General features: G+C 35.9%; 1 protein-coding gene across 1 annotated transcript in view; it reads right to left on the reverse strand.

Annotated features, from left to right (window-relative positions):
• Nucleotides 1–17,550, reverse strand: part of B3GALT1 (beta-1,3-galactosyltransferase 1) — a 210,932-nt gene that overhangs the window by 112,000 nt on the left and 81,382 nt on the right. The window contains exon 2 of the mRNA XM_056350372.1: nucleotides 2,627–2,767. The gene's annotated coding sequence lies outside the window, so the exon portion shown is untranslated. The remainder of the gene's footprint in view (nucleotides 1–2,626; nucleotides 2,768–17,550) is intronic.

A 17,550-nucleotide genomic window follows, 5' to 3' on the forward strand; every position in this document is an offset into this window, starting at 1 on the left:
TATTGCACAATTAGCATGAATAATTTTAAAATATTCTGTTCCTGTTATAGATCTTGAAATGCATCACCTAATGGACTATGGTGTTTAGCGCCAAACTATTCGAAAACCCAGTAAGCCTGTACATTTCCATTATTTGGTATCAAAAAATTTGTCATTTAACTTTTAAGTGGTGACTAAGTAATAGCTCCCAAAGAATGATCTAACCTTGGTTGGATTTTGCTTCCAAAGACAGCACTGCAGGGTGGGAGGGGTGAAGCTCAATTTACTGGAGTGGGAAAAATTGAATTTGCAGGCAAATAGTGCCACATGAAATACAAATGTTTTTTTCATTGAACCTACTTTCCTGATATCTTGGCTAAATTTTTCCGTTTGTGAATTCTGATAAATTGTAAAAGGAAAGTCTTTTAAAATTTGGAGATGTTGTTTGTTTTGGGACTTCTTAGGTCCTGTGAACAGCTCGCTTAGCCTGATACCAAAATGAAACAATTTAGGATTCTTTTACTTTAATTGTTTTCAGTAAATACTCTCCCCCACCCCACCCCCTTTCTTGTTCTAATAATTTATTTGATGATTTTATTATAGCTGTGCATATGGACTCTCATTTTTAGAGATTACTGATTTAATGTTTTCTCCAGCCTACTTCACATAAAACTCTATTTTCAATATAAAACCATATTATGCTAAAGTTTGCAGCATTGCACATAGCATTTGCTGACTTTTGAGCCAGCTTGCTTTGAGATTGCCTGTAGGCTTTTACATATGGTGACTGGCAATTGCTTCCTGTTTAAATATTCCTGATAGGAGTTTATTAGTTTTCAGTAGCTGGAGAGTTAGCATAGCACACGTTCAACTCTCATATTTAGTTCCTTCTCCATTGCAGTTACAGACCCTATTGCTATAATTAAGAATTCTACAATTTGTGCTCATTATTCTATATACCTTGAGTGTGTTCTATTCTCCTTTCACTTTTAGTGGGCTCTCCAAGGTAATACAAAATAATAACATGCCATATGGCAAATGGAATCAGCTGTAACACCACACAGCATCTTTTATCATGTAGCTTTTACAGTATGACATTCCCAAGTTTGTAACTGATGAATATTGCATGTCCTAAAGACACTCTGGCTGTATTATGCTGCTTCTCCCATTAGAGGCATCCTTGTTGATACTCTGAACCCTTTTTTAACATAAATGAAGCAGTTGTCATTTTGTAAGAATCATCAGCGTACAAAGGAATAGGCACAATGTCTCAATGCGTGGTAATCTTACCGCAAAAAGTTAGCATGAACAAAATATTGCATTATCATGAATTGTGAAATATACAATTGATATAATGTAACAGTAATAATGAGTTTTATGTCATTTGGGAAGCTCAGCTGGGGTTTTTTGTTTGTTTGTTTTTAATGTTTGTAGAACTTCTGGGAATTAATAGAATGTGTTATTTCAGTAGTGAATTTCCATAGGTTTGCAGTCAGTCATCTGAAACATGCAGTCTGAAAGCATTAGATGCTGTTCTATGAAAGTTAGATATAAGCATAACATAGGCATTTTGTAGATGGGTTAAAGCACTTCTACAAGGCCAAACTCTGAAGGGAATTCTGATGATGTTACTCAAGAATGTGAAACCCTGTAAGTAACCATTTTTTAATAGTTGACATGTAGGTATACCAGCATCTCATGTTAGCTTTAGTTTTATAAGTGGAAGGGAGAGGTAAGAATTAAGCAGATAGGCAAATTATGGATATGTGAGGTTTAGTTATGAGTATTGCTTTCCATCTTCTGCTTGTGGCAAAAATGTAATTTCAATCTATTCTAAAAGTAACTATATTTAAGTAGTTAAGAGAACGTTTTATGTCACAAAGAATTGCATCGCATAGCATGCGGTTAGCTTAGCTTCCCAGCTTGTAGGCTGTAGAGAATGTACAGTCTCCATCACATTTACTGCTCCCACTGTCACTGCAAGTGGTAGGGCAACTTTTCTCCAAAGCAGTGGAGCAGAGGAGCAAAAGATGAAATGCTGCTCATTGTTCCTCCAGTGTTGGCAAGTATATCCTTATTCCTCTCTAGTCGGGCTTAGGAAACAGAAGTGTGCTCAATCTCTAAATGAACTTTCCAGCTGTCACCAGTGTAAGAAGGCAGACGTAGGTCATAACACATGTTGCTTTTCTGCAGTGCACGTGTAATGCCCCAAGAGATCAGTACTAGGATAGGATAATACAAGGTTTGAGAACTTTAAACTGATTTGTTGAGAAAGAATAGTACCACACATAGCACAACTCTCTTTTACTCCTTTGTAAAAATGTTATTTTTTTGGTTTCCTGTAGGAAATAGTACAATGTTTTATTTAAGCAAAATAAAATGAAATACAGAAAATGGATTTTATTACAAGAAATATCAAATACCAGTATAGTAAATATTTGCACGGAGGGTAATGGCAATTTTGCTGAAAATGGAAATTCATTGCGTGAGTGGGTGTAAGCATGGTATGTGTGTGTGTGTACATATGGCCATAGACACATAAAGTGGTAATTCTCAGAAATATTAGGAAGGGCAAGATAAGCCTAAACTATTTGATATGATTCTTTGTACAATTTACACTTTATACAGAATCACCTGAATTCCTTACCTGATTTTTTTAGAAACTGCTCTGTCTTTTTGTCCTTAATTTTTCTTTCTTTCTTATCTGCATCATATCTACTGCCGTTCTCCACTGTTTGCTTGCCTCCTTGTCACGTATGAAACCAGCGTGGACTGTGTATTGATAAACCTGCATTGACAAATATCCGTGAGTTACATATGGGTAAATGAAAGACTTTTTTATTACTCTTATTTCTTTCTTCCATGAAAACAGAGGTAGAACAATGAGAGACTTGGGGTCAAGTGTAATAAATCTGCATATGTGAATACTGATATATTTTTATATTGCTAACCACTTAAATCCACGCACAAAATCTTTTTTTTTTTGTTTTCTAAAAAAATGTGGCAACACAAACACATAGAAATAATATAAAAGTCTTACAACACAAAACATACGGACTTATGAGAAACAGAAACTACTAGTGTTTGGCAAGTTGTCATTTGGAAGCCCAAGCAACATCTTCAAAGTGACCAGTCATATTTAGAAGTGCCACAGACTACTTTAGTTGTAGAATTTTTCTGTTTTCTTTTAGGCCTGATCCTGAAGTTTACAACAAGTTGCCTACCAAGACACCTTTGCAGGGTTTACTGATTTTCACAGATTTCTGATCAGGCTTGCAAGAATTACCTTATGTTGTAAATGGCAATTTTGTAAATTGAAATTTAAAGGGGGTTTATCTGCATCCTTTTTCTGTTTTATCACTCTTTGACTCTTTGGTGATTTGTTGGTTTTTTTGGTTGTTTTTTTTTTTTTTTGGTGGGGTTTTCCCCAGAACTTTTTTCCTGGCTTTTCCCCAGTTCCTAACAATCTGTCCTCCACCTCTTGTGCCTCTTTTTCCCCACCATTGCTTTTGAACAGTCATGCTTTAGGCAAGAGTTTGTAAACTAAAATTGTATTGTTCTGTTTTATGAACTTAGCTATTCCCTACATTCTCATTTCTAATCCTCTGACTTCCTTAATTAAGTCCAAGACAGTTATAAACACCTGTATGGGGAATTTCACCATGGTTATTTGAAATGACATATTTTTGTCATAGAAACAGGTATGAAAAAAAAATTGGAAACATATAATGGTGCCAAGGAATTTTAATTTAATTAAGCTGTAGACTCTTGGGGCATCTTTTCTAAAATTAAAAACATATCTTTAAAATAATTTTTACATTAATGGGGAACTTATTTGCTTGAGAAGGACAACAGCCATATTTGTTAGCCCTTTTCCAGTAGAATTTATGTCAGAATGAAGACAAAAAGCATAGAAATACTTAAAATGCCTTCCTTTAAATGATTAAAATGGTACTACCCTTTAATGTACGGAGTCCTTAAGTATTCAGTCTCAAGGACTGCGCAAGCCTCTACATAAGCCTGCCTGCCGCTGAGCCTGGACTGGCAGCCTTCTGTGGCTCAGAGACACACAAATGCAGTACAATGGACAGAGCCCTGAATCAAAGATGAACTTGGCCTAAAAAGAGAATTCAGCTCCATGTTTCCCTTTGTTTCCCTGCCAGAAAGCTTTACATATAATAAACACAGTCATCAAAATTCACTTATGACAAGTAATAGTTCGCTTGTGGATCATTTATCGCAGAGTTCTGTGATTAGTCACACCTTCATATCCTTCAACATGTAATATGTGTTTCCTTGGAGCATGCCACATTTTATTAAGGTGTCCAGCTTTTCACATGGAGGATATTAAATGAAAACCATTCTTATTTGCCTGGAAATTCATGTCATACACCAAATACCATGTTTTCTGTGATTAGCTAGCAGGAACCATCTGTCATGTCCCCACCCCCACAGTGCTGAGGAAGGCAGAGACTGAAGGTGAGAAGTATATTTACTTTTGACAACACAACCAGCTGTTGCCATTACTTCTAGCTGTAAGGCAAACATGCTGAAAAAGGTGACTATCTATCGTGATTTTAGTACACTGGGACCAACTATGACTGCTGATGACAGCAAACCTCTTAAAAATCTGGAGGAAAATTGCTTTATGGGTTATGTTAGGAAAGAATGTACAAACACAGCTCCAGCTGGGAGCTGGAACCTGGAACCAAGAAGCAGAAACTTTAGGCTAGAAAAGTATCAGGATGAATTCAAGTAAGAATCTGCCTCTTCTCCCACCTTCCTTTTGGTAGAAATTCATATTGGAAGAGAGAACTGTTTTTCTCTAATGATAACACAAGATTCTGAAATTAAGCACAGCAGGTAGAAAGATTCAGCACAGATTTTAAGATCTTGCATATTCATACACTGAAATGTTTTCCAGTGCTGACAACTAACATTCCAAGTGGAAAAGGTACATTCTCTGCCAATTTCCTTTCTTAAAACTCTGGCACCATATTTTAGGGGCTGTGTACTCTAATCTCTGTTATTCTTACCTTTATCCATCAGACTAAGGAAGATATTTACACAGCCAAATAATTTTGACTTTAAAGAGGATTGCAGCAAATAGGTATATTTTTAAAATTTTTGAGTAAGCGGTATTTCTTCACTAAACCCACTTTATTCCCTTGTTACCTTCTTTCATATTGTACCTGGAGAGTACTGTGCTATGGTGTGAATGTACCTAGAGCATATTTCAGGAACAAAATATAAACACTGGCAGCAAAGGGCACTTCATGCAAATGTGTTTCCTGAGTGATGGCTCTTCATCCCTAATGATTCTGGCAAGACATCATAATTTGGGAAAATAAGTGGGGTGCCCTGCCCTTCAGCTCTTTTCCATAGAGCACGTACGTTCCCTTGCAAATAGGATTATGACAAAATAAAAAGTTCATTTGGGTGGGAGCTTCTTTTAAAATATGTTCAATATATCACTGTAGAAAACAGTAGAGATAAAGCAGAGCCATAAAAGACACACTTTTAGGAAGAGAAAACAGGCCATCATGCCTAACTCTATATTGCACTCATTTTGCTTTTACAGCCCACCTGTCAGTCCTGTTATCCTTGTCTAGAAAAGAATTTACAGTAAGTCTCTGCTGCAATCAGTTTCCATGGTAACTTAGTTCTGTCTTAAAACCTTTACATAAAAACGGCTTGGTTAAAATGATAATGAGCTGGAGTGCTTGCCCATACCTGAACTACACTTCTCCCATTGCTCAAAAATAATCAGCTAGGTGTGTCACTCCCTCTTCTCTAGTTCCTTTAGCTTCTAGAACATCATCTCATTATGCAATTCAGATCAGTTTCTTTGTCATCTGTAAATCTCTGTTTTCAGAGATGTATAGGGTTCAGGGTACTGACCAGTGTCACGTGCTACTGACTAGTTACATGCTGTAGTAGTCAGAAGTACTAACTACTGACACTTTACATGCTGTGAAGTACAGTAAAACATGTTGGGCTCTGGAGTCTTGAGGTCACTAGGGAAGAATCCCTCTGTGTGTACAGTACCTACAGTGGGGCTGAAAGCTCCAAGGACCATAGCACCTTTTAGGAAATGAACCAGAAAAGGCAGACTGTCTCCCTTCTAGAAAATGCTTTTCTCAAAGGTAGGAAAAAAAAATTCCCTTCAGGCCACATCAAGGGGAAATAAAAGTTCAGAAAAACAAATGGAAGTATGAATTGATTCTAGGAATATTGTAATACTGTCCCATCACTATGGATATATATGTTTTATCTGAGCTTTAGTTATCCCTTATACTGATTTCAAGCTCATCTCTTGCACTCATAATTTCTGATTCTCTGGCTCAGTTTGTCTTAGTCTTTTTTGTAATTCTGATTACTTCTTTATACTGTCTCAAATCTCATCTAGGAAAAAATCAGTATTCTTTTTTATGTAACTTAAATACTTCAATGATAACAGAAATTTCAGTTACAGCGAAGTCTTAAAAGTACTTCTAATGTTGATCTGATAGAGCTCTTCAACAATTACTCTGAAAACTTGCTGCATTTCATGGAAGTTGGCATCCTCCCTGTGATACCAAAAACCTCTTCTAAATTTCTGTACTAGAGCTGCCTTTCTGAATTGTGTCGGGTAGCTTAATAATTGTAGAAGAAGTCTTTTGTTCCATAAGAGGCACTAATAGAATTTATGAAAAATAATTTTACACGCTATATGTTCCGGGCAAGCATTACAAAAGCTGCTGAATGTAGGTATACACCAGTTAAATTACAACTGGGTTTGTCCAGACAAAGACTTGGTAAAGTTCTGATGTTTCGGCATGGGACAAAACAGTATTATTTTCTTGTGACAAGTAGTTCCCCCCTGGTTTCGATCAAGCACCTGAAATAACAGAAAAAAATCCATGTTTGCAATGTGTTTGGATAATATGAGATACTGCTGCCTTGTCCTTAGCAATACACAGAAGTGCACTGCTCAGTGGCTTGTCACACTTCATTTCTGAATGGCATTACTATGCAAGGTGTATGCATACTATGTCCTTTAGATAGGTTTACTTCTGTATAGACTTAACTTTGATTGTCATCTACTGATTCATCTAGATAATATGACCATCTCGAAATTCAGTTGCAATTTAAAATGAAACAGTATTCTTATCCTAAATAAAGTAATATGGTTGTACTAGAAATTTGATTTAGACCTACATAATTCCTCCCAAAACAACTTGAAAAACCAAGCTTTCAAATGTATTTTTCCACCTCTTATTTTTAACTAGCAGTTTAATTTACCCCCTGTGTCCTAACATTGTCCTATAGACATTAATTTCTGAGGGCAGGGCGTTGTCAAATCAGGGTGTCATAAATCTATGGAATTCCTTTCATCAGTCATGGCAATAACATCTTCACAGTACTCCTGCATGTCAGTAAAGTATGACCTTCTCTGACTGATCCGGGCAGACTATGCTTAATTGAACTATGCTTTTCCAGTGGGCATTTTAACTTTCACACAATGATTTTTTCAATAGCTGATGTCTAATCAACTGGTCTCCAGTTTCCAGGGGAAATAATAAATAAAATCTGATACTTGGTCAATTGAAAAAAAAGTAGTTCCTGATTTTTAATCTTTTTAACCTCTTCTAAATCATTTGAACAACTAAATATGCTTACACTTTCCATGGTTTTTTATTCTTTTCATAGTCCTTTGTACAAAAAGAACTGATTCTGTGCCTCTTTTTATCATTGTAGCATTATTGATTTCTGGTGCTGATCTGTGCTCCAGAAGTACTTAACTTGATGTGAAAACTGATCATACTTGTTGGCCTCTTGAGATGGGAAATTTCTTGTTAGATATGGTCTTTAATACAGTTCTCACTGTATTTAATTAATCTGATAATTACTGCGTAGTGCAACAGGTTATATTTTCTTTTGCCCTGAATATTGTTTATATTTATGGAAGATCAATTGTTAGCTGCAAAACTAACTCAAATGTATCATTTGAAATGTCTGCCTCTTTTTAAGTAAATTAAAAATTGCTGTTACATTAAGAGGGTCTTATTTCTGAATTTTTAGCTCATTATGCTGAGTTACACTTTTTAAAAGCAGTAATTTCTTATTTTCTTTTAATTTTGAAATGTCTTTTATAATCTTATATTAATTATTACCAAGTATTTGAGAAATACAAGTATGTCGTACTAATTTAGTTTTTTACTGGTATGAATTCCAAAGAGTGAATTTCAGTGCCTTCAGTAATTGTGTGATTATTTTTTTCCCTTTATAATTATGACTACCCTCATATGCTGCTCTATACATTTTTTTCATTTTGCATACAATTAATAAGATTTTATTTAGTACCTATTTTACCCCCTCATTGTGCTTTCTGAATACATATCTCATATTTTGAAAGCTAGTTCTGTTGTGATTAAAGTAGAGCAAGCTTGTTTGAATAACATAATAAAAGCTCAAGCATTCATGCATCTATGAACCTTCACATTAGAAATCTCAGACGTCTCTGCTGATGAAGGCTGAATGGGCTATGTATAAACAGTATGTAAAATGAGAATCAGTAGCTTGTAATATGTTACCTGCCTGCATTACCAGCTTGTTGCGCTATGTGCTATATGTTTTTGAGTTGGATAAACTTTGCAATGGCTATATGAACCTCAGCCTCCCTCTTTCCTGGTCCCTCTGGTCCTGGTATCTCCCACACAATGCATCCTCCAAATTTCCACATTATGTCCTAAATTTACTTTCAAGATATCTCTCTCTCTGATTTTATTCTCCTTATGCAAAGTATCCCTTCTCCCTGGTTACATGTGAGAAATCATGTTTTGAAGTGTGCTACACAGAAAGAGATCAACAGAGGAATACCATCATGAAAATTACATGAAAGAAACTGATGGTGCAGAGAGAGTTTGGTGAATGACTGGAATTTCGTTTCTTCTCTCTGCCTGCTCCTCCTGTGAGTAGCACAGCAAAGACAGGCATATGAAAGTAAGTTTACCAGGATCATTAAGTTGCTTGCTGACCAAATTAACAAGGTAGAAAGTCTCAGAAAACTGAACCAGACACTTTTTCTTTGGCAATATGTGCTTTTTTTGAGTCAGAACCGCAGCATGTGAATAGTTTTTACATTTTTTCACTTCTACTGTTCTCTTGCCTCCAGCCCTCCTCATGACAGAGGAACTGGCCTATCTGGCTGTAAAACTTGTTGCACTAAATGCTCCTGATCTTTATTGTGGTGAGTAGTAAATGAGAATTGTTTTATAATGGTGCAGGATAGGAAAGAGCAAATAGATCCAATGGGTAGAAGAGCTAAGAGCTCAAACCAAGCCTTCAGGCACATTTAAGAGACCACCAAATCCTGTTCTGTTCTGGAAGGCTAAAAGGTTGTGAGGAAGTTAATTTCAAACTGAATTCATACCCACTCAATCTAATGAAGAGATTCTTGTCTCTAGAAAGATCATTGTGATCATTGTGATCACAATTGACATATGGGACTAATCTGATCAATATATTTTATTTTTTTTTTAGCAGAACTGTTTTTAAAAACAAACATATTCAGGTCACGTTACAATTAAATTTAATAGTTCCACCTAACCTGGAAGATAACTAGTATCAATGGAAACAATAAGCAGAAACATAATGTTTTCATGTCACCTAATAGTGCTGAACAAGTAGGTATGTATATTTTAAAAATGAGTTTGCTGTCTCAAAGTGACAAAGACATGGTTAGCCCCTTGGTCTGGATTATAACAGACATAGGCCAGTGAGCAGAGCTCTGGGAAGTTCAGGTTCCTTTCATGGCTTCTGGGCTTTTCTCCCTCTTCTATAAAATGAAGACCATGAGACTTCCTTAATTTGTGCAATATTAAGAAACACATTCCAGAATTTGTGATTCCCAGATAGTATAAAGAAGAATGAGAGAGTTGTGATGTATGTAAGTACATAAGTAGGAAATACAAAATAAATCACAACTACTTTCTCGTTCACAGTTTTACCTTGATTTACTCAAAGACTTGCATCTTCCGATGTGAAGCTTTTCAATGACATTATATAAATGAATCTAGCTAAATTTATCATTCATAGAAAATTTATATAAGTTGCCTGAAAGTTTCTAGAAAGAAATGCAAGCTTCCCATATTATTTTTAGAAGTATTGTATAAACAATTTATTTTCACCTGCGTTCTGAGAATCTGGGGTTTGGGAGTTTATTCATAAAATCCAAACCAGCTTGTTTGATTTTCCACCTTCCTTTCCTTCTTTAAAAAAGTACAACTTGAAGGAAGCACAAAATCAGATGGAAGAACTCAATCTGGGTTTTTGAGAATATATGGCAATTATATTTCCTTTTACAAAGGGAAAAGAATTAATCTTTTCCAAATTACAGGTGTAAAAAGAATCCGCTATGGCAACCTTATCAACAAGGTAACATCATCAGTCTGAGTCTGGCATTATTGTAGAAAATGGGGCAAATATTAATCTAATATAGAGAATATTGTGAATTACAAGGTTATGTATGCCATAGATATGTGGCTGATTCACCAGCTTTGAAGTCCAGAGTGCCTTATAGAGGACTGTGCTTCTAAACCAGAACTAAAGGTCAATGGGAAATGGGTTTGTTAATTTTTTCTAAGATGTCAGTTTAATCAATCGGAACATTTCTTAGAAAAATGGTATTAGGATAAAACAAGAATTTTCACAAATCTTCCAAGAAAAACTTGTAAGCTTCCCTAGCCATCTCTATTTCCCTTCACCACCCCCAAAACCACAAGTATAAAATCAAGACATATTTAAGACAGTGTAACCTGTAACATTCAAAGCAGTTCAGCTTTAAAAGGTAGAAAAACATTTTAATGAAATAAATGCCTGTCAGACAGTTATGATAAGCAAAGCAGAACCCAAAACAGATGTTGAGGAGCTGGCAGGCTGATCTGAGTCTAGTAAAACTACTTAAAGTTAAAAAAACCAAAAAAAAACCCCAAAACCAAAAAAAACCAACCCCAACCCCCCCCCCCCCCCCCCCCTTTAAAGCAAGTAACAGTCATTTGTGTAGGTGATGTTCTCATCTTTGTGATGTTCAGGTGTTTTCCTATCAGAACTTTTCTACCATATTCCACCCCCAACCCCCTGAAAATCTCTAACACTGCTTGTAATATGTATAAATTTGTCCTTCTAGTATCTCTTTCATACTGTTAAGCTGCTGAGTCCTTTTTTCTCCATCTTCAGAAGCTTCAACAGCTAAGTAACTTTACGTATGACTTTCATTAGGAAGACACTCTAGTTAGTAAATCAAAAGCCCTCTGAATTACTACCCAAACTTAATTGTCTTGATGGAGGAATTTAAGTCTAATAGGCAAACATAAAAATGTGGAACAATTTTATTAGCAATTTTCTTTTAATGGTAGCATAGTAGTAGGACTTCTTGCTTAACTGTGATTAGATTTTTTGTCATTTCTGTTGAGTTTGATTTTGAGGAACAGAAGTTGCAAGACAAATATTTTGGTTCAAGAAGCTCAGTCACTCATGTGAGTTCAGTATTCTCTTTACTACAATAACGTTTAAAAAACCCAGGTATTTTTGAAGCCATGAAAATTAAGCAAAATCAGCCATGCTGGACTTACAAACAACTAAAATAATCTATTTTTAAAATAAATAGGCTCTTTTTTATTTCCAAATGAAGGACGTAATATTCTCATCAATGCAATAGTTAGATTTTTTAAAAGTAAGAGCGCAGGGGAGGCGGAATTGAGAGACAACATTCACTCATTGTACAAATACAATGCAAGAGGTCAGTATTTTTAAGGTCATTTCTCATTATTATGAATATCCCTGTGGCTGCCTAAAATCCATTAGATTTAATGTAGTCTTATTCATCTCTAAACTTCAGCTCCTCAGTCCTACAATAGTACATTTTATGTACAATTATGAGAGGAAGAATCCTTCACAATATGTGAGTTTTGGAATTTTCAAAATCTAGAAATAAAAAGAAAAATAATGAAAGCAAATTCTGCTTTTCTATACACATGGGCATGGGTTGAATTATGGGATTTTTTTCCTCTTAAGTTTGCTTTTCATCTCTATGAATATTACATTGGGAAATAATTTTGTGTCAGATTTTTTGTGTCATATGCCCAGATGGTATAAATTAGCTACATTGACTTCACTGATGTAGTATGGATTTATATCCCCACAGAATGGAGAGCATATACATGTAACATAACATAGCATAAAAACTTTCTCACTTAGCAGGGATTATCTATCTGCAAGAGAATTTCAAAATACTTAGTATCTTGGACCAAGAACTCAAAACTTGGTGAGAACTTTAGCATTGCCTTCTCTGGAGCTAATGAGGAGTATTCACACTACCCAATTTTAAGCTGCTAGCTCAGATCAGATGATTATACATAAATTTAGAAAAGGTAAAGTTGATTTTTTGTGTCCAAATCCTTATTTAACAGAAAAGAAAAAAATCCCTATGTTCTGTTAAGCCCTTTTTTGAAATTCAGATTAAGTTTATACCTCAGGGAAAAGACTAAAATGGCTTGCTTGAGCTTCAGATGATTAACCTACTTTATATCGCTCTCACCACACTACATTGGTTAATCATTATCTTTTAGCGGTGTCTTCAACAATTAGATAAAAGAGCATTTATCTCTTTTCTATATTTAGAAGACCTTACACAAACTAATCTTATTTTTCCTTTAGTTTCCATTATATTTGCCATATGGAATGTGTATAGTAGAATTAATGTAAGAAAACATTCAATCTCTATCCTTGACTAGATTCAGACAAGTTAATTCTTTCTTATCTTTACTCTCCCTCTAGGCCCAGTGTCCATTACTGTTGAATGAGGTACTATGCGTTTCTCACTGGCGATGAACATACTTTATAAATTCAGTCAGGCATTTTTCCCCTTAGAATCTGTTCTATCAGCTGATATTTTCCTGAAGCATTAGACAAACCAAGTGGGAAATCCAGTAAAGAGAAGACATTCTTGAATATTCTGTTCAGAATGAAACAGTCAGTTACTACAGTAATTTTGTGGGACATTCAGGGGTATGTGTGGTGATTACATAGTGTGTTTGTTTCAGCTGATAAAACAATTATACTAAAGGTGGGAGAACTATTGGCTTATCAGTTATTTTATATTGGCTTTCTAATGGTGAATATTTTTGGGGAAAAGGAAAGATTTTTTTCAGGTTCATTTCCAGGCTTACCAGCTGCAACCCATAGCACAATTAGAGATACCTAATCTATCTATTCTTCCTTCCATATATTTCAGGGACAGAAACTTTAGTCTTCAGCTTTTCAAGACAGTATTTCAAAGATGTTTTTAATAACTGGTCTTAGAATGATTTTTCAAATGACATGGGAATTTGCAATGGCCAGTTCTGCTATATGTGCAATCTATTTGCATTTAAAGAGGAATCTTACAAAGGGACTTTTATTGCTTCACTCTAAAGTTTTCTTTCTGTATCCTCAGATTCTCTTCTAAAACTTCTAGTACTTTTGTGCGAAAAATACACTAGCTGATTCTTGCAACACTGTGCATACTCAAACTGTAACTTCATAATTGTAATTTTTAATTTTAATTTTTTTAAGATGTTAAACTAACAAAGAAATCAAGAGTATATTCTTTAACACTTACATAAAAAGGCTATAGGTAGGAAAGGAACATACAGCTGTGTTTATTAGTATGTCTCATTTTACCAAGTTCTTCTGGTAGAAAACTAAGTCAGCTTATTATTAAGTAGAAATACATTTAGACATCCCTGAGAAGACATTCTGGAGCAAAATAAATATAAGCAATGTATAAATTGCTATGTGTAACTAGAAAATGGCAAAGTTTTTTTTTTTTTTTTTTTTTCTCAAGGAATGCCATTACAATATCACTCCATGTGATTTTCTTTGAGAGAAGGTACTTATCTATGCACAGTATCAGGTCAGAGTCAGCCTTTAGTGCCTCAGGTAAACAATTATGATGGAGTACAGAAAATGGAACAGTTGAGAAAAATACTGGGTTTAGGCCCATGTGCAATGCTAGATTGAATGGTAGATCTGATTTCCATTCAACTATGTGCTGAATTCTACAAAAATACCTAATTATTTTAATCTATGGGATCATCAGGGTAAAGAAAATAATTTTGCCTGGGCTTCAGACAATTACCTAATAATATTGTCAAGAGTAATCCACAGGAATAGCTGCTCTTTCCCCCCAATCTTCCTGTACACCGTCAAATCAAAATACCTCTCTCTCCCCAGAGAGACTTAGTTACAAACTTAAATACTTACTGGAAACACAGAAATCCTTGAAAATTGTTATGTGGCATAGGAAGAGAGCAAAAGATATTGTGTGACTTCAACATGTCCTACACCTAGAATAGAAGGAATGTTACCCAGTAAAAGTACTCAGGTGACTGAGAAAGAGACTGTACCACATGTGAAAAGAGGCAAATGTAAATCAAGAGCTCCTGCCTGTCTGATTATGTGGTAACAACTTCTTCACCTAACTAATTATTGATTAACCTTGAGCAAGTAACAATAACGCTCTAGTTGCAGACCACAGGTGCTTCTTAACCACTCAAAGCATCACTGCACTGCACTCAGCTTCCTGTCTCCAGCAGAAGGGTGTGCATCTTTGCCATGCACATAGGCTTGTCAGACCTGTCTGTGCTTAAATACCTGCTTCATTTACACTGCCTCTAGATGTCCAGTGCTAGAAGAAGTAGAAATGTCAACTGGATAACTAAGACAAGGATATATTTGTGATGGCAAAGACTGGCTAATTTTTGAGAGCTTTTTGATTATGAGAATCCCACCACATCTAAGAAAAGAATTACTTCTCGGGAGCATTTAGTAAAAAGAAAAAATCCCACATGCAGAATTCATGTATAATATTCTTTTTTAATACTGCTTCTCCTTATTCAAAGAATTCAGTGCCACCTTTTTAACATTTCCCAAGGCCATACATTTCAGAAACTATGTATTTAAATATCACTTTCCCAGAACTGTAATAATAGAGGATTTCATTAGCAACATTTAGGAGTTTTAAATTATTGCTGCAGAAACAGTTATATTATGATGTGCAAAAGAAAAGACAATAGTTTTCCCCCCAAGAAGATTCTCAATGTATATTATATGATTCATAGGGAGAATGATCATATAAATGAACTGTTTTTCTGTTTGAAAAGATTTAAAGCTAGATTTATTTACAAATTAAGAAAGTGTTATCAAAAAAAAGATTCTCACCAGCAAAACTGCTACATGAATACTAAGCACATACTGTATATTATGCATGTAAGAAACTTGCATTTGAAAAGCTGATTTATTTATTCATATTTTTAAAGAAACTGTTAGGAGTTGTTGTAAATTCTTGAAGAGACAAGAATGGTCTTCTAATGTGACATAATAAATACCTTATTATGCTATGGTTTTTTTATTTCTGCACAAACTAAGTACTATGAAAAACTCTCTATCAACTTCCTTTTTAATCCATCCATTCTACTTCATTTTGCTTTGTTTAATTTCACATGACGGCTAGGTTTCATTCATTTCATACAGACTTACTCTTCCACCTCCTGCCTAGTTTCATGCTCCTTGGCCATGGTGGTAGCATGTCATGTATTTGTAGGGCAGGTCCTCCTCTCCTGATCCCAGACCACACATGTTGGAGGCAGCAGATCAGATGTGTCAACTAGTTTTGCCTGCAGTATATTGCCTTGGAACAGGACTGAGGCACTAACATTGCATTTCAATGGGAAAAATGTTGCTAGCTTTGGAGAGGTTGGTTTGTGCAACCTCCCTTCCAGCCATAGATTCTTTCCACACAGAGGGATATTATTACCCTGCCATCGCTAACTTCACTGGTCAGATTTGTGAAACGAAGGAGGTCACTGTATGGGATGTGAGTCTAGGCTTTTAAGCTGTGCCAATAGTATATTAAAAATACATGCTTACTATTTAACAATGAAAATAACGTATAACAGTCTACTCACAAGCTACTCCATTTCTATCCTGCCCATGATATCTTGTGTCCTCCTATATACTGTGACTGCAGCTGCAGTAACTTTATGTTTGACTGTGTGCCTGATGCAGAAAAGAACTTGATGTGGGATGCACAATCTATGTGGGAGCCCACAATGCAGGTGGTAAGCTCACATGGAACTCTGTGTGGCCTTGCCTAAACTACTACTATGCCTTGGGGAACTGATGTTTTACTTGGATATGTTTATGCGAGCTGCAAGCTTATTTTTAACCACATTGTAGACATGGCCTTGGCAGTAGACCTTTCCTAAAAAAAATTTCAAAATTTGAAAATCTGAATGGTAATGTTTCTGTTGTGCCCTAGATGCTACTGTGACATTATGTTACAGGGATAAAAGTACATTTACTGGTAGTTTTCAGCTCTACAATGCTGTAGCAATGCCTATTGGAAGAAACTACATTTCAGGTCAGTACCAATCCACAGAATCCTGCATATTTTTTTGTCTTAGTGTGTGATATAGCTCTCTCTCTCTCTCAGTACTTTTGATGTGTTTATCATGTGTGTTAATGACTAGAAAAGTTTCCAGCTCGGTTCTCAGGTGGAAGAGACAAGCCAAACAAGCATACTCTAAAGCTGGAAGTGGCCACAGTATAAATCTGTATTGGCAAAAGTGAGGTGTTTTTAGCTAGCTAAGATGGTGTATCTAAGTTACAATTACGTTTGGTTGGAAGGGCCCTTAAAGATCATCTAGTTCCAACCCCCCTGCCATGGGCAGGGACACCTTCCACTAGACCAGGTTGCTCAAAGCCCCATCTGACCTGGCCTTGAACACTTCCAGGGATGGGGCATCCACAACTGCCCTGGGCAGCCTGTTCCAGCACCTCGCCACCCTCATAGTAAAGAATTTCTTCCTAAGATCTAATCTAAATCTACTCTCTTTTAGTTTAAAACTATTACCCCTTGTCCTATTGCTACAGGCCCGTGTAAAATGTCTGTCCCATCTTTCTTATTTAAGTATTGACAGGCCACTATAAGACCACCCTGGGGCCTTCTCTACTCCAGGCTGAACTACCCCAACTCTTTCAGCCTGCCTTCATAGGAGAGGTGCTCCAGCCCTCTGATGTCTTCTGTGTTGAGGAACAAATTGTCAGAAATTCTCTTTTCTGTTGAGGAGCATCTAGTTGCTGTGTCCCAATGCCAGGCATCTATCAATCAGCTCCTGTGGAAAGTACATATTGACTTCCTGATATTTCATTGCTTTCTATGAGGCAAAGATTCCATTTTACAAAGGTACAAAGGTAAGACATAGACTTTAGCAGTGAATCTAGACTATGTTTTATGGGTTCTGTAGGCATTATGTATAAAAAGCCAAAGGTTAGTAAATGCTGGTTGTAATTCATCAGCTAACGCAGTACATCACCCAGTACTCTAGGTGTGATCTGTTGGGGCTGAGTTGTCCTTCAAGCCAAAGAAGTAAAAAAAAAGTTAATAGCACATTTGGGATGGCTCTGGAGACTTCAGTGTTGGCTTGGCCATACCCTCATACTCTGTAATCATACAGGAGTTTTCACACAATTTCAAGATGAAAGATT

Source organism: Falco biarmicus, chromosome 8 (genome assembly GCF_023638135.1).
Source record: "Falco biarmicus isolate bFalBia1 chromosome 8, bFalBia1.pri, whole genome shotgun sequence".
Lineage (NCBI taxonomy): Eukaryota > Metazoa > Chordata > Aves > Falconiformes > Falconidae > Falco > Falco biarmicus.